The following is a 20,189-nucleotide window of genomic DNA, read 5'->3' on the forward strand; positions in this document are numbered from 1 at the left end:
TAATAACGATTTGTGATATTTGTATGTTTTATTCTTATAAATATTCAATTAGATTTAAATTAGGTAATTATAAAGCTACTTTAGTATACGTTTACTTATACTAAATAATATTTATTCTTTTTTGTTGCATATTTGGATTTTTATTATTTTTATTATTTTATTATTTTGAATATATGTCAAATTCCAAAAATTATGTGTTTATTCATATGAGTTCTTGCAAAATTCTTGCAAAATTATTTTCTTATTTATTAATTTTATTTAATCATTAATTGGAAAATTAATTTGTAACTTATTTTTAATTTATTTAAAAATATTTCTTCAGCGTGCAATTAACTTATTACAATTGAAGATATAATAATAATAATAATTCTTTGCAATTTTGATAAATTTCAAAGTTCAAGATTTTTTTATATATCTCTTTTTATGTTGCATTTATGTTGCATAATATATTATTTAATAAATATTATCTAATAAACTAATTTTTTTAATATCATAAAATAATTCAATAAGTCAAATTTTAGAATTATCATCTTTTAATGTATTAATATTTTTTGATATCATTATATATAAATTTTGAAATAAATTCGACAATATTTGTTTAAGTTAGAGAAAATTCGTTGCAAAGATATGTAAAAAAAAAGGTCACAAAAATTCAAACTTAAAAGCGGTTTAGAAGCGAACAGTGTTTACATTGAATTTATATAATATATGTTGATATGAGAAATAACGAACTCAGTTCGTGTTAAGACATCGTTTTAATAAGTTTGGTGTGTTAATTATAATTATTAGAATATAGATAATATATTCAAAAAAATTTTAAACGCAAGTGCAAGTGAAAATTAAAATTAAAAGTTTATAAAAAAAAAGAAAGTCTTACAAGAAATAGCTAATCTCTTTAATAGAAGTAAAAGAACAATCTAGTATTAAAAAATGGAATAATATAAAAAGTTTTGCAAATATCTTAAAACTCATCCGAGTAAAGATCGAAAAAAGATAATTATAAAATAAAAATGATTTCATTTATATCAGCTCTAAAACTTGAATTATTATTTGAATTTTATTTGAAAGATATTTTTCATGATAGAATGATAATATTTTATAAGGTGGAATATTTTATAATTTAAAATTTTATTTATCTCATACAAAGTTATATTCAGAAAAATGAAAAAATATTGAAACTTTAAACGTATTCCAAAAAAAAATTGAAAAAAATTCATGCATATATAATCCATTAAGATCTATATGTACTCAAAGCTTCATTGAAAATAAAAAAATAAAAGTTTTGTAATATATAGTACAAATATTTCTATGAAATACATCATCACAAATTAATAATATTAATTCTATTGAATATTTATTTAAATATTAAAAAAATAAAAATTAAATAATTATAAATAATTATAAATATAAAGTGTCATTAAAATAAATAATTGTTAAAATATGAAATCTTATAAACATAAATCATACAGAAATTAGTGTATAATATAGAAAACCGTTTCAGAAATTTGAAATGTTTTTATTGATTTTCTTTAACTTTAATCAATATTATTGAAGTTTATATAAAATCTTATATTTTACTATATTTTACTTTACAGTATTTTACTGTAATTATATTATTATTTTAAAAAATCAACATATATTTTTATTGTTTAATGTTTCGAGTATTCAAATATTTCATGAACCAATAGGTAATAATAATTCCATGAACTTTTTATATTTTTCTAATAATTCACATTTTTCTAATTATCATAGGAATCACTTCCATTTTGTCAGATATAGTATTCACATTCAGTAAAGAAAAAAGATTTTTTATAACTTTTTTATTTTTATTATTTACTATTTTTTTCTATTCAAAATCTTTTCGAAATAAACGGATAAAAATCCATTCTAACTACATTTCGAATTATGAATAATTTTATCTAACAAAAAGATAAATAATATTCAATGTAATAATTTGTAGCACAAACAAATTATGCGGCATAATAGAAACAAAATTTTTTGATACAGAACAAAGTATATTAGATAATTTGAATTCTTTTTTTTTTTTAATTTTTTTAATTGGAAAATACATATTAAATATGGAAAATTTGGAAAATACATATTATATATTCTTATTTCAATACATAAATTATGTTTAAATTATTTAATGTATTCTATTCAAATCACCCATATTTAAAAATGGGTAAATATAAATATTATAATAAATATTATTTAAAAAATAATTTATTTATTTACTGACTAATTATTATATATAGAATGTTAATATATTTGACCTTCAGAAATTAAATCTAGAAAAAAACAAATATAAAAATTGATATATAAAAATATTAGATAAAGTGAGAAAATAAAGTACGATAATAATATAACAGAAACAAATTTTATTCTCTTTTTGTTTCGCTTCATCTAATAAAAACTTTTATTAGTTGTAATTTAGTAAATAAATCTTAACTAGCAATTTTGTATATTAACTTTTTTGTTTGTTTTTAGAAATTTTTCACGTTTGTCTAGATTGAAAAAAACATCTTCGAAAGATGTTCTATATTTAAATCCTTGTAAGATAACTAAATCAAAATTGGATATTGATTATTTCAATTTTTGTCTATTGTATGCTTAAACTATAATTGAACTAATATATGTATATATATGTAATACTAGATTGTGATATTTTAATATAATTCTTAAACTTTAAAGAATATTGAAATGTTTATTAAAAAATAATTCATATTCGAATATATTAAATTCCTTATAAGATAACTAGATTGAATATTGATTATTTAATTTTTGCAATTCTATTGCATGCTAGAATATTCGAAATATAATAAGACATAGTGATTCAGATTGTAGAATTTAGTGACATTTTGATGTAAAAGAATATTTTGATGTTTAAAAGAACATTTAGAACATTTAGATTTTAAAGAATATCGAAATGAAATTTTCATTAAAAAATATTTAAAATAAAAATTATTTTTTGATTATATATAATGTATATATGTATATATTATTATTATAATATCGATATGATAAATATTGTATATAATATAAACGATATGATGTATATAATATTATACATAATCAGAAAATGATTATTTTTTAATATATTTTTTTAATATATATTTATATGAGAATAAAAAAATAATGCTATTATTGTATTCAATAGGATTATTCGATAGTATTATTAAATATAAAAAATATCATCATGAGAAAGAATTAGTTAATGTTCCATTATATTCCAATTATATTATATGATTGAATAATGAATTTTTCAGTGATAAAATTTAGTGTCTTTAGTTAATTTTATTATCAGGAATTTAAAAATTTTCATTTTCTTTTTATATAAATTTATTCTTATTATATGGATAAAGCCAATGCTCATGAATAAAACCAGTTAATAAAATGTATCTTCGTAATTTTTAAAATTTTCTTATTGTTTCTATTTCTAAATTTCTTTAAATTTTTATTTTCTTTTAATTCTTGCTATAATTGTCAAATGGAAAATAATATGTATCTTTTGTTTTAATCATGAGAACGGAATTTGGCATGTAATACCATTCATAGTGACTAATAAAATATTTTATTGTATCCCGAGTATATTTTTCGAGTTTTTCATAATCAATTTATTTCATAAAAAGAGGAAATCCTTGTTATTTTTGTTAAGAATTTTGTATTTTTAAAAAATCACTTAGTAGCATTTCCATTGTTAAATGAGTTCCATTTATTTTACAAAAGGTATTTTTAAAAAGGTTTAGTTTTTTTTTTAAGTTGTTTTTGAATTTATTCTTAAATTTTTTAAATTTATATTGAATTTGTTTTTTTCTTCCAATTGAATCTTCTTTGTTTAAATTTGCATTTCATTTTTTAAAATATGTTACATGATATATATAATTACTGCGGGAAATATGTTGAAATGCACTAAAAATATGATTTTTATTCATGCAAATAAAATATTTAAATAACAAAGAATAAACATTAATTACTAGTATATAACTATATATGTAAATATATATTATAATATAAATTATATAGAATACTTATATTTGTTACTTATTTATTATTATTTACATTTATACATACAAGATATTATTAATTATTAAATATAAAATGATTTATTAGATACAGACACAAAAATTTACATTAATTTAATGCTGAAAATACATTGACAAAATCAATTTCCCTTTTATAATATCATATCTTTGCAGAAGAAAATCATTCCTTCTTTTGCTTTATATCTTGTGATTTATGTATACAATTTTGTACTTTTTTAAAATTTTTAATTTACTGATTAAATAAGAAATATCATATGAATGAACCAATGGGTTATAACAATTTCAATACAAATATAATTTTCTTCAAATCAAAAAAATCGTACACTTTTAAATTTGTTTGACCATCCTAAAAATTAATTAAAAAAATTTTTTATTGTTCATGTATAATTGAAGCTTAATTATAATATTAATTATAATATTACATTAATATTTCTCACATATAGAATATGAATATTATTTATAATTTTTTAAATATTTTGTTTATAAAGAAATCCTTTTTTCCTTTAGTTATTAATGATTTTTCAAAGATAAATTATGCATTTTATTCACTATTTATATATTTGTAATTATTTATATTTTTGTAGTTATTAATATAATTTTGTAGTTATATATTTTGTAGAAAATTACGAATTAGTAAATTTTCATGAATTAATAATTTTATCATTTTATGAAACTTTGTTTTTATTGTTCATCAAAAATATAACTTCTTCTTTAAAAAGATGTACTTTATTATTTTTTTTTAATGTTCCTTTTAAATACGCTTATTAAAAAAGCTTATTAAAAAAAAGCTTTAAATTGGACATCATTTGATTAATTTTAATTGGCTTTGTCAGAATCCATTGCTGAAGATGACGTGCAGTAACTTGCTAGAATTTAGACGAACTTCTTTAAAGCAATAATAAATCCATTGATCGATGATATTTTTTTATCGAGATTATCTCTTTTTTCCTAATTTTTAGTGTATTTTTTTAAAAATTTGATATTTTTGATATTGACTGGTTTCTATCAAAGCTCATTATTGAAGATGATGCGATAACTTGCTAGATATTTAAACAAGCTTTTTTGAATTGATTATAAATCTATTAATTAATATTAATTAATGATATTTTTTTTAAAAATCGTCTCTTTTTGTCTAATTTTCTCAATTATTTTTCTTTTTTAAAAATTTAGTACTTTTTGATTGAAAATTCAAAGAATTTCCAAATTCAAAGAAATCCAAAGAATAGGTGACGAACAGGAATAATTTTATATTCTAATGGAATGTTATCTTTGTTAATGTTTTTTTTTCTGTAGATTCAAACCATTGGTTTTCTATAAAATCTTCGTATGCATGTATGTTATCATGATTCGTTTCATTATTACCAATAAGATATTCTTTTATAATTATTTTATATTCATCAAATATGTCATCAATATTTTTATAAATTTGTTTATTTAACGCTATTTTTATTGTCAACACCAGAAATCAGAACAAATGACTTCATTAGCAAGTAAGTTTTTTTTTCAAAGAAATTGTTTCGAATATATCAAAGTATCATTTAATTATTATTTTTAATAATAACATTATTTATTATATTTTTATAAATTTTCATTTAACATCATTTTCAACATCAGAAATCACAACAAATAATTTCATCAGCAAATAAGTTTTCTTTTCAAAAAAATTGTTTCTTTTTCTGATACATCAAAATATTATTTAATTGTTGCTTTTCAATAATAGCATTATTGAACAATTATTTGGGAAATTAAAATTCATTTATACAATATTCATTTGTTAATGACAAATTCTTTTTAAAATATTTTTTATTATGCAAAATTTCAAATTGTAAATTTTGAATTCTCGAATTCTCGAATTCTCCTTAAATATTATTCTTAATTTCCTATATTATTTGTGCTTAAGTCATAATAGTGAACTAACTTATAAAATAAAAAAATTCATTATTGGATATCAGACATATTATCCTGAGATACTCCACAATCTTGCAAAAGAAAGCCATTGTCTTTCAAGTCTTCGTTGCATTTCTTGCGATTTACGTTTTATATTTTTTTAAACAAGTCTTTTCTCTTTTAGTTATTAATGATTATTCAAAGATAGATTAATATACTATTCGATTTATATTAATTACATATTTTATATCAAAGTCCGAATGAACTTTATCATTTTATAAAATTTTTCAAATTCTATTTCATCCAAACTTATAAGTTTTTTTGATGAAATGCATTTTATTATCTTTCTTTGAAAAATTCAGAATGCAATACTTTTTTCTTAAAGTACGACATTCTTTGAAAAAGAGTTTTAAATTTAAAATTGTTTGAATGTTTAGGGTTTTATCAGAATTTACTGTTAATGATGATATCGGATGATATTTTTTTAAATATTTAAATGAGTTTTTTTATGATCATAGATCCATTCATCGTTTTTTTCCAAGATTTTTTTCCTTTTTTCTCTAATCTGCATTTTTATAGCATACCATTTTTTCTTTTTTAAAAATTTGATATTTGATTGCAGTAATTAGAATTTTTCCAAAGAATGGATGACTTGAATAATAAATTTAATTTTATATTTTAAAGATTATATTTAAGATTATATTTTAAAGATTATTTTAAAGATTGTTAGAAAATTATTTAAATAATTTTTTTTTCTGCAAGATCATTGTAGTGTAAAATCTTCTTGTTCGATTTCTTTATATATATTTTCATATCCAATTCATTATTATCAATAAAACATTTTTCATTGATTATTTTATATTTTATATTTTATATTTATCGAGTATATCATCATATTTTTTAAATATTTGTTTATCCACTATTATATATCAAAAATTAAATTAATTTAACTTTATTAGCAATTTTTTTCTTGAAAAATTTTTTTGAACAAAATTGAATCAAAAATCTTCTAATTTTTGTTATCAATTTTCAATAATAAAATTATTGTTTCACTGACAATTATTCGCGAATGAAAATAATCTATATAGAAATTACTATATAGTGTCTGTTCCGTGATTGTATCCATTTTGTGCAAGATCATTGTACAAAACATACACATAATATTTATATATAATCAGAAATTACCTAAGAAATTAAAGTATAAGAGAAAATCTTAGTTTTAAATCAGATATAGAAGAATTGTTTTCAATTAAAGACATAACTATACGATGAAAGAAGAAGAAGAAGAAGAAGAAATAAGGTAGCAAAAATAGAAAATAGAAAATTTAACGTATATTAAATATGACAAGACTGAAAAGGAGAAAATTTTTACGAGTAATTAAGAGATCACGAACAAAATTTTCATGAATACTTTAGAATGACATATGTTTATAATTATTTTATATTATTTCACTCGATAAACACCAGATATTCAAATGATATACTGGAAAACTCCTATTTGTGCCAAAAGAATGATTGAGATTATTTATGGATAATTTATATTCTTTTTAAAAATTAAAATACATATATAAGATATATTTTTTTTAGATATAATAAAAGATATAAAAAAATATAATTATATAACAATATATAATAATATAATAATATAATAATAACATAATTATATTATTATAAAAATTCAGAATGCAATACCTTTTTCTTAATGTACGACATTCTTTGAAAAAGAGTTTTAAATTTAAAATTGTTTGAATGTTTAGGCTCTTATCAGAATTTACTGCTAACGATATTGGAAGGTATCTTAGTAAATATTTAAATTTGCTTTTTGTATTATATTCTTATTATAAAAATTCAGAATGCAATATTTTCTCTGAACGTGCCACATTCTTTGAAAAAGAGTTTTAAATTTAAAATTGTTTGAATGTTCAGGATCTTATCAGAATTTACTGCTAACGACATCGAAAGGTATTTTATTAAATATTTAAATGAGCTTTTTTGTATTGCATTCTTATTATAAAAATTCAGAATGCAATACTTTTTTCTTAAAGTACGACATTTATTGAAAAAGAGTTTTAAATTGTTTGAATGTTCAGGGTCTTATCAGAATTTACTGCTAACGACATTGGAATGTATCGTATTAAATATTTAAATTTGCTTTTTGTATTATATTCTTATTAAATTCTTATAAAATTCAGAATGCAAATATTTTTTTCTGAAAGTACAACATTCTTTGAAAAAGAGTTTTAAATTTAAAATTGTTTGAATGTTCAGGATCTTATCAGAATCTACTGCTAACGATATCGGAAGGTAACTTATTAAATATTTAAATTTGCTTTTGTATTATATTCTTATTGTAAAAATTCAAAATGCAATATTTTTTTCTGAAAGTACAACATTCTTTGAAAAAGAGTTTTAAATTTAAAATTGTTTGAATGTTTAGGGTCTTATCAGAATTTACTGCTAACGATATTGGAAGGTATCTTATTAAATATTTAAATTTGCTTTTTGTATTATATTCTTATTGTAAAAATTCAAAATGCAATATTTTTTTCTGAAATTACAACATTCTTTGAAAAGGAGTTTTAAATTTAGAATTGTTTGAATGTTTAGGGTCTTATCAGAATTTACTGCTAATGACATCAGATGGTATTTTATTAAATATTTAAATGAGCTTTTTTGTATTGTATTCTTATTGTAAAAATTCAGAATGCAATACTTTTTTCTTAATATATGATATTTTTTAAAAAAGAGTTTTAAATTTGAAATTGTTTGAATGTTTAGGGTCTTATCCGAATTTACTGCTAACGACATTGGAAGATATCTTATTAATTATTTAAATTTGCTTTTTGTATTCTATTCTTATTGTAAAAATTCAGAATGCAATACTTTTTTCTTAATGTATGATATTTTTTAAAAAAGAGTTTTAAATTTAAAATTGTTTGAATGTTTAGGGTCTTATCAGAATTTACTGCTAATGACATTGGAAGATATCTTATTAAATATTTAAATTTGGTTTTTGTATTATATTCTTATTATAAAAATTCAGAAAGTAATACTTTTTCCTCAAAGTATGACATTTATTGAAAAAGAGTTTTAAATTTAAAATTGTTTGAATGTTTAGACTCTTATCAGAATTTACTGCTAACGACATTAGAAGGTATCTTATTAAATATTTAAATTTGCTTTTTGTATTATATTCTTATTGTAAAAATTCAAAATGCAATATTTTTTTCTGAAATTACAACATTCTTTGAAAAAAAGTTTTAAATTTAAAATTGTTTGAATGTTTAGGGTCTTATCAGAATTTACTGCTAACGATATTGGAAGGTATCTTATTAAATATTTAAATTTGCTTTTTGTATTATATTCTTATTATAAAAATTCAGAATGCAATATTTTTTTCTGAAATTACAACATTCTTTGAAAAAAAGTTTTAAATTTAAAATTGTTTGAATGTTTAGGGTCTTATCAGAATTTACTGCTAACGATATTGGAAGGTATCTTATTAAATATTTAAATTTGCTTTTTGTATTATATTCTTATTATAAAAATTCAGAATGCAATATTTTTTTCTGAAAGTACAACATTCTTTGAAAAAGAGTTTTAAATTTAAAATTGTTTGAATGTTCAGGGTCTTATCAGAATTTACTGCTAACGACATTGGAATGTATCGTATTAAATATTTAAATTTGCTTTTTGTATTATATTCTTATTATAAAAATTCAGAATGCAAATATTTTTTTCTGAAAGTACAACATTCTTTGAAAAAGAGTTTTAAATTTAAAATTGTTTGAATGTTTAGGGTCTTATCAGAATTTACTGCTAACGATATTGGAAGGTATCTTATTAAATATTTAAATTTGCTTTTTGTATTATATTCTTATTGTAAAAATTCAAAATGCAATATTTTTTTCTGAAATTACAACATTCTTTGAAAAAAAGTTTTAAATTTAAAATTGTTTGAATGTTCAGGGTCTTATCAGAATTTACTGCTAACGACATTGGAAAGTATCGTATTAAATATTTAAATTTGCTTTTTGTATTATATTCTTATTATAAAAATTCAGAATGCAATATTTTTTTCTGAAAGTACAACATTCTTTGAAAAAGAGTTTTAAATTTAAAATTGTTTGAATGTTTAGGGTCTTATCAGAATTTACTGCTAACGATATTGGAAGGTATCTTATTAAATATTTAAATTTGCTTTTTGTATTATATTCTTATTATAAAAATTCAGAATGCAATATTTTCTCTGAACGTGCCACATTCTTTGAAAAAGAGTTTTAAATTTAAAATTGTTTGAATGTTCAGGATCTTATCAGAATTTACTGCTAACGACATTGGAATGTATCGTATTAAATATTTAAATTTGCTTTTTGTATTATATTCTTATTATAAAAATTCAGAATGCAATACTTTTTCCTCAAAGTATGACATTTATTGAAAAAGAGTTTTAAATTGTTTGAATGTTCAGGGTCTTATCAGAATTTACTGCTAACGACATTGGAAGATATCTTATTAATTATTTAAATTTGCTTTTTGTATTATATTCTTATTATAAAAATTCAGAATGCAATACTTTTTCCTTAAAGTATGACATTTATTGAAAAAGAGTTTTAAATTTAAAATTGTTTGAATGTTTAGGGTCTTATCAGAATTTACTGCTAATGACATCAGATGGTATTTTATTAAATATTTAAATGAGCTTTTTTGTATTATATTCTTATTATAAAAATTCAAAATGCAATATTTTTTTCTGAACGTGCCACATTCTTTGAAAAAGAGTTTTAAATTTAGAATTGTTTGAATGTTCACGGTCTTATCAGAATTTATTGCTAATGACATCGGATGGTATTTTATTAAATATTTTAATGAGTTCTTTTATATCCTTATTATAAAAATTCAGAACGCATTATTTTTTCCTCAAAGTATGACATTTATTGAAAAAGAGTTTTAAATTTGAAATTGTTTGAATGTTTAGGATCTTATCAGAATTTACTGCTAACGACATCGAATGGTATTTTATCAAATATTTAAATGAGTTTTTTTGTATTATATTCTTATTATGAAAATTCAGTATGCAATAGTTTTTTCTGAAAATACATTCTTTGAAAAAGAGTTTTAAATTTAAAATTGTTTGAATTTTCAGGGTCTTATCAGAATTTACTACTAACGATGATATCGGATGATATTTTTTTAAATATTTAAATGAGTTTTTTTGTGATCATAGATCCATTCATCGTTTTTTTTCCAAGATTTTTTTCTCTAATTTGCATTTTTATAGCATACCATTTTTTCTTTTTTAAAAATTTAATATTTGACTGCAGTAATTAGAATTTTTCCAAAGAATGGATGACTTGAATAACAAATTTAATTTTATATTGTAAATATTATATTTAAGATTATATTTTAAACTCTTTTTAAAAGATTTTAAAATGTATTTTAAAAAGATTGTTAGAAAATTATTTAAATAATTTTTTTTTCTGCAAGATCATTGTATTTGTAAAATGTTCGTGTTCAATTTCTTTATATATATCTTCATATCGAATTCATTATTATCAATAAAACATTTTTCATTATCGTGTATATCGTCATGTTTTTTAAATATTTGTTTATCCACTATTATATATCAAAAATTATAGCGATTAAATTAATTAGCAACTTTATTAGCAATTTTTTTTTTTTAAAATTCTTTTGATCAAAATTGAATCAAAAGTCTTCTAATTTTTGTTGTCAATTTTCAATAATAGAATTATTGTTTCACTGATTTGTTTGTGTATTGTTTCACAATTATTCGCGAATGAAAATAAGATCTATACAGATTACTATGTAGTGTCTGTTCCGTGATTGTATCCATTATATTATTATAAAAAATTTCATTTGACAAAATAGATAATAATTAAATGATAATTAAAAAAGAAATGTGATAATAATAGTCTGTTTAATAACTGCGATTCTGTATTTGGTGTTGTTATCAATATTATTAATATCGAATTATAGCATTTTGTTTAAAAAAATTTACAGATTTTAAGATATATTTATCTTATAATTTTATATTATAATTTCAATTTTTAATTTTTATATGCAAATATTTTGTCTTTTGTTATATATTGACAATAGGAAAATTTTTTAATGTTACATGTATATGATCTAGAATCTATTGGATATAGATTTTTTTTTTTTGAGAATATATTTTATTAATTTTATTAATTTTGTGTCTTTTTTTGATATATTTTAATTGCTATAAATAAATTTCTTTTTTTTTCTTTTATTGATATTCGTAAATTTAGTTTTATTTTAATTCACTTGAGATGACTAATTCATTTTTAATGGATCATCATTAATTTCTATAATTCTATGCGAATCATCTATTATAATTTGATCATTACTTTCAAAAATAAGAAATATATTAGATACTGTTTTTTTTTAAGTAAATGAATTTAAATTTATCACGTGTAACATTGTATTTTATATATAAAAAAACTCTGATATAGTTTTTTTTTATATATTTTTTTATCTATTTTTTTTTATATATCCTTAATTTTGTATCTTTGAAATTTTGATCTAAACTTATTGCGAAGTATTTATATAATGAAATATAATATTTATACAACAATTCATTTAATGAGAAATATTTTTTCAACTAGTTGCATCGCTTAAACCTTTGCACATTCAATTTGTTTCATATTTTGATATTTTTCTCAATTAATTATCATTAATTAATATTCACGGTCGATAGTTATCTTTTTAATCTTATAAGCAAATATATTAATTTTAGTAATTTCAATGATATTTAAAGTTAATATAAGTAAATAACCGATATTATATGCTTAGATATTCGATATTATTCTTCACTCGAGTAGAAATCTTGTACAATAAAGGAAAATTGTTTAAAAAATATAATCTACTACAAAATAGTAAATTATAATGTAATTTTATTAGTAGATAATAGAAAAGGACTTTCTCATTGATTTTTGGATATATTGCAGAGGTTAAGATTTTAAATAATTTTTTTTAATGCATATAACTGTCAATTTTCGAAATATTTGTATAAAAAAATTACAATTATTATATAAAATTTCATTAATAAGTATATATGATTATTTATTTATTATTATTTATTTATTATTTAATTATAAACTTTACCAAAATATAAAATGGATTATGATGGGCTCAAAATATCCTAAAAATATATTAAATTTAACATTCTGAGAATTCTCAGATATAAAATATAAAACAATTTAGAGTGAAATTATACCAAAGTTGATCAACAAATATTATATTGATATCATTGTAATTTCGATCATTTTAATTTCGTCCAAAAATTGTTGTATATTTTATATTTTATTTTTGAAATGCTCAAGTTTGTAACATTCAAATTTAACTTAATCATCAAAAACCAAACATATATATTATAAAAAAATTCTGTAATTATTCACAATATATATAGAATAAATTTGCACTTTAATTTACCCAATATTAAATATGTTTAGAAAAATATATAATTACCGCTTTTTTTTTTTAGTTATATTTAGAATTTTATTGAAAATTATTGAGAATATTAAATTTTGAATTGATAAAAGAAATGATTTTTTTCATATTAAAAAATGATTATACAATTATAAAAGTTAATATTCTGCGTTGTGTTTATCTCTGTTAATTCTTCGAATACAGATTTAAATTTGAATATAATTATAACTAATATTAATATTAATAAAAATTATAATATTATAATATTAATTATAATATTAACAAATTTTAATTACTTAATAACTGAAATTTGTATTAAACAAAATGAAACAGAAATAGAATAAAATTGTTCTGTTTTCATTTCACCATTGTCTATTCTTATTTTATTTCATTCATTAATGCGAATTTAAATTACTTATAATTTAATAAATAAGCCTTTTTCAACATTTTTGAATATTAATTTTTGCGTTTATTTTTATTTTTAGAATCGATTCTCCAAAAATATATGAATATATTAATCCTATGAATGATTCTCAAAAATTTTATATAAATTCTAAGTTGTTATCAGATCGATTTGATTTTTTTTTTCTTTATATATATATAGGTTGAATCTGTCTTATGAACTTTGTTTTGTTTTGTCAAAAATATTGCACAATTCTTATTCTTATTAAGACAAAGCATAGTAGGAAGAATAATTAAATAAAGAAACCGGCATATTGGGGTAAAAATCAACGAAAAAGTTGACGTAGACCCAAGAGCTGATATAGACTCCTAATTTTCTTTCATGCTCTAAGGAATATAGAGGGAAGAATTCAGAAATAAAAGAATAGCTGTATGTGGCTCTCGAATTGTCAGTTCCATTAGACAGACATTATGTGTTTTCCTTCTATTTGAATTGAGTAAGTATTTCTTAATTCATAATGTATAATTTAATTCGAGTGTTAGCAGGAATGTTTAATTTTTGTATTAGGTATGCTTAGGAAGTTGAAACATTATGATATAATGTAAATATTTTAATAATATTTTGGATTTTTTTATGTATAACAAAGTATTATGCATTATACTAATTTAATTATGTATTATTATGTATTAAGAATTCCATATACTGTTTTTTAGTATATTTTTAATTTGTATATAAAAATATTATTAAATATGATTAAAGAAATATGATATATATCATATGATTGAACCATTGGCGTATACTTGTAGTATGCAAGTGTACAATTTAATGATACAAGTACAATTTTCTTCATTATCAATAATTTATCGTTAATATTTAAATTTATTTGACTATTTCAAGAAATGATTAATAGAAGAAATTTTTCATTGTTCATATGATTTTAAAAATATTTTATGTATTTATTATGTTAATTTTTCTGATTTTGAACACGATACAAATATATTTTCATATTTTAATATTAATCTATTTATTTTTTTTTTTATTAACAAATTCAAAATTTTCGGATAAATTTTCGTTTATAAAGGAATATATAGGATAACATTTTTGACAATTTTACTATACTAGATTTTATATGGATATAAACACTTTTTACAAGAAAAGTTTTTTCTTTTTTAGTTGTTAATGATTTTTCAAAGATAATTTATTTGTTTTATGTTAATTAATTATATATTAACTATATATTAATTTTATATTAAATTATGAACTTTATTAATGAACTTTATTATTGTAGGAAAAATTTCATTTTTTATTTCTTTGTTATTTATACAAATTTTCTTGGTGAAGTGTACTTCGTTATTTTTTTTTATTGAATGCTTTTCTTAAACTGTTCAAGAAATTCTCCTTAAACTGTTGAAAAGAAATTTTCAATATAATAATAATAATAAAATTTTCAAAATAAAAATTTTGATTGATATTCAATCGATTATAGGTTTATAGATTAATGACGTTTTTTCGAAAATCATCTCTTTTTAATTTATTTTTTCAATGTAACATTTTTCTTTAAAAATTTGATGCATTTGGATTACAATGATTGCAAACATCTTGATCAATGATAACCAGCATGATTAACAGATTTGATTTTACTGAAATATTTTTTTTTCTGCAAATTCAAATCATTCGTTCTCTATAGAATCTTCATATATATACTTTTTAATATATCTTTATGATTCAATTCATTATTGTTACAAAATATTTCTCTGTATATTCATTGAGCATATAAAAATTTGTTTGTCGATATTTTCAGAAATTTGTTCATTAATTGCTATTAGAAATCAAATCAGCAAATGATCTCATTAGCAATTAAATTTTTATTATGAAAGATCTATCATGAATGTATCAAAATATTCTTTAATTATTGCTGTTGATTTTTAATAGAATTATTTTTTAATTGACAATTACTTGTGAAATATTAAAATCCATTTATATATAATCGAAAATTTTTTATAAATCAATTTTTATAAGTCTAAGATTTTATATATAAATATCTTTTTTCTAGAATAGCTTATTGTGAAAAATTTTATTTATTTATATTTTAGACAATATTTTATTTATTTATATTTTCCTATAATTTATTAATGAAATTTTCCGATCTTTCGTTGGATACGAAAAAATCCGCAAAAATTTCAGCATTTTAATAGCATTTTAATAGCTTGCATTGATATCTTTCTTATATTCTTCATATTTTTAATATATTGGAATTACTTTTCATTCTGAACTATTATGATATGTTGTTATGATGGCAGTTCTTAGCATCTTTCAGTTAATCTATTCTAAAGTTTGAATTATATTTCATGATTCTAATTTCTAATTTTTAATTTTTTCATTTCTAATTTTATTTATCTTAAAAGATTCATTAATGACACGAATAAAAAATGAGTTTTAAATTGCATAACTTGATCTACGATGTTAATAATGTTTCAAATTTTAAAATTCAATTACTATAAATCATAATTATTATTATCTCTGCTGATCTGTTATAAAAATTCTTCCAGATAATATTGTAAATATATCAAAATTTGTTTAATGGAGAAAATAAATCGACTAGAACTAAATGCGATATATCTTCTATAAAATAATATCAGTTCTGCAAACATGCTAAACAAGAATGTATTCCTTTTTAAAATTATCGAAAAGAAGTTTTAAATTTAAAATCATTTCTGTATTGATATTGATTCTAACTCTCGTTAAAATCTACTATTAACGACGATGATCCTATCTTAATAGTTATTTAAATGAACAATGAATTAGTCATATATTCATTAATTGATGATATCTTTTTTTTTTTTTTTTTTGAAAATCGTCCGTTTTTCTCTAATCATTTTTTTCAGCATATCAATTATTTTGCTTTTTAAAAATTTGATATTTTTGGATTTCAGTGATCATTTACAAATTTCCCGAAAGATAATGACGAGTAAAAATAATAGTTTTAATTTTACATTAATTTATTAATGGAATATTATCTAAATGTCTTTTTTTCTGCAAATTCACTTTTTCTGTGATTTTAATATTTTTCAAAATTTCCTGATCGATTAAAATAATGTAATATACAATTATAAAATAATAATTGTATATTAATCATTATAATTGTCTTTTTAATATAAGATAATAATATAAGATAATATAAGATTTTAATTAAGATAATGCTGTATTGTTAATCGGTAAAATAATGTGAAATGAAAGTTTTTATCTTTTTAAATATATATAGTACGAAATGTTTATATAAAATCAATCTGTCAAAAATCTGAAATTCTTTTAACTTTATGCATTATTGATAAAACATTTGTATATTTTTAAATGCTTTAATATTTTTAGTTTTTTCCATAATTAACAATGACAATTTATGATTTTTTTTTCTTACAAGCTTTCATGTATTGAAGTTCTATAAGATATTAATATAATATTACATCTTATTTTTATATAAATTTATGATTATGATATATATAAAATATTGTAAACTAAATATTTATTTATTTATTTTCATTTTTTCCAGAAATAAGAATGGATTGAATAAACTCAAAATCATTGTATTCATATAAAGGCATAAATATATGATAATATATGATTTCAATTTCTTTTAATAGTGTTATAATCTTTTAATAATTTAATAATTTTTTCTTTTAATATTATATATAATTTGATAGATATATCAAAGTTTTTATAATTTATTTTTTGTTCTCATGATAATCCCGAGAATGTGCTCCTCTTAATCAAAATTAAGAGAGAAAATGATTCTTTAATGCACTAAAAAAGAGACAATGAGCTTATGCTAATGTTTTCGGCATTCTAATTTGATTTTTCTTTTCTTTTTTCTGAGTCATCATATCTTTAGAAGAAATATTATTATGTAACTTTACTTACTTACGCAGTTTTGTAATTTTTTGAAACAAATTTTAATTTATCGATAGAATATTATATGATATTCATATAGAATACCATATCACATGATTGAACCAATAACAGAAGTTTGCAGATAATAATAATTTTAACGATACAAATGTTATTTTCTTTATTATTAACAAATAAATTATAATAGTACATTTCTAAATTTGATTATTTCAAGAATTGATTAATAAAATAAATTTTTCATTGATGATTTTAGAAATATTTTATATATATTTTTATATTAATTTATTTCATTTTTAATATAATATATATTTTTATATTTTATTATTAACTCACCTATTTTTTTTCTTTATGTCAACTGATCCAAAATTTCTGGTAGTTTCTCGCATAAAGAAAAATATGCAGAATAATAGTTTATTACAATATTATTATTGTAAACAAAATTCATATGAATAAATCTTTGAAATATTTTTTCTGTTTACATGTCATAAAATCTTTCCTTTTTAAAAAGGAATGATGTCTTTGATTGCGATGATGATTATAAATTCTCTGATGACCAATGAATAATGGAATAACGGATAATAATGGATTGATTTTACATATTTCAATAAAACATTATCTAAACATCTTTTTTTTTCTGCAAATTCAGACCATTTGTTCATTATAAAATCTCTGTATATTATTTATTATATCTTTATAATTCAATACTATCAATAAAATATTTCTCTGTTATTATTTTACATTATATATTAAATATATAATTGAAATACAGTATTATATATTAAATATATAATTTAAATACAATATTATACATTAAATATATAATTGAAATTTATTCACTAATATTTTTATAATTTGTCGTTATGTCATTGTTATAACACAACAAATAGCTTCATCAGCAATTAAAGTTTTCAAAAGAATCCTTTCGAATATATCAAAACATCTTTTAATTATTGCTATTAATAATAAAAATTATTAATATTATTTTTTATTATTGATTGTAACATAACAAATAGCTTTATCAGCAATTAAAGTTTTTGTTTTAAAGAAACTCTTTCGAGTTCTACGAAAATATTTTTTTTCGAATCAAAATATCTTTTTGCTATTTTAATAATATATAGAAATTATTAAAATTTTTTATTATATTATTATTGATTGACAATCATTCACGAAATATTAAGATCCATTTATATATATATATCAATTAAGATGCATCCGAGATAAATGTTTTTGTCAGTTTAAAAAGATAAAACAAAATTAATTATTTTCAATTAAGGATTAGCTATAAATAATATTTTTGAGAAGAAGAAATAAAATAGTAAAAGAATGAAAGACAATTTACATCTACTGTGACGAAATCATAAAGAGAAAAGAATTTTCACTTTACAAATAATTAAGAGATATCGAACAAAAATCAAACAATAGATATTCATAATGAAAAAGATCTATTTTTGCAAGAAAGCGATTGTCTGCTTATAATACATATGTATAATTTATAAAAAATAGATGCAAATAAAATAATATTTATCATGAAAATTTTTATTCAACAAAATAATAGTTTAATCATAATTAGAAAAAATAATGTGATAATGACAATCTTTTTAATGACTGCGATTCTAAATTTGATGTTGTTAAAAATATTAATATCAGTATATTATAATATCAATATATTGCGTATATTCATTTATTAGTTGTATTCAAAAATGGAAGAACTTTGTAAATGGCTGTTTTTGTTGATAATCATTTATTGATAATCAGAATAATATTTAAATTAAATAATTTAATTAAATAATCTTTTCGATTGTATATTTGATATTTAATATTATTCTTAACTCAAATGTATTTAGATAACGAAGAGAATTTTCTATATTTACTAAAATTTAATAATAAATTAAAAATTAATATTCATGTTTTTATTTATAGTTTCTTTTTTTTTTTTTAATAATGTCAAAATATATATCCAGTTTATATTATTTTTCTATTCTCTATCTTTTTATGTAGAGATTCTTGAAATTATTTTATCAAATAATAAAATCAGAATTTAAATATTTTTCATATATATTATTTAGAAAATAATTTCACAAAAAAAGCAATTTATTGTCTAATTGAATGAAAAAGATGATATTTTTTAACAATTATTCCATGCTTTAATAACCGATCGAATTTTGGCAAGATACGATCATTATATTGTTTGATTATCAATTAAGGACTTGTGATTTAAATGCAAATATGAATACGTTGTATCTTGTAAATAGATCTAAAAAAAAATATGGAGATGATTAAAAAAGAGATTCAAGATTTTAATGGATCATAATACATTTAGAGAAGTAGAAAGAAATTAGAAGAAAATTTGTTATCATCCTTATTAATCCTTAAGTCTATTCTTAAATCTTTATCTATTATTTATGAATAAAATAAATTTAATATGTTAGCTAATTTTTATTTTTTAATAATTATTATGATGAAAAATAGAAAAATGTTATACAAAT

At 19.1% G+C, this 20,189-nt stretch overlaps 1 long non-coding RNA gene across 1 annotated transcript in view; it reads left to right on the plus strand.

Moving 5' to 3' along the window:
• LOC114577413 (uncharacterized) overlaps positions 1-20,189 on the plus strand; it is a 44,553-nt gene that overhangs the window by 1,273 nt on the left and 23,091 nt on the right. The gene's annotated exons all lie outside the window — the stretch shown is intronic.

Source organism: Apis cerana, linkage group LG13, assembly GCF_029169275.1.
Source record: "Apis cerana isolate GH-2021 linkage group LG13, AcerK_1.0, whole genome shotgun sequence".
NCBI lineage: Eukaryota > Metazoa > Arthropoda > Insecta > Hymenoptera > Apidae > Apis > Apis cerana.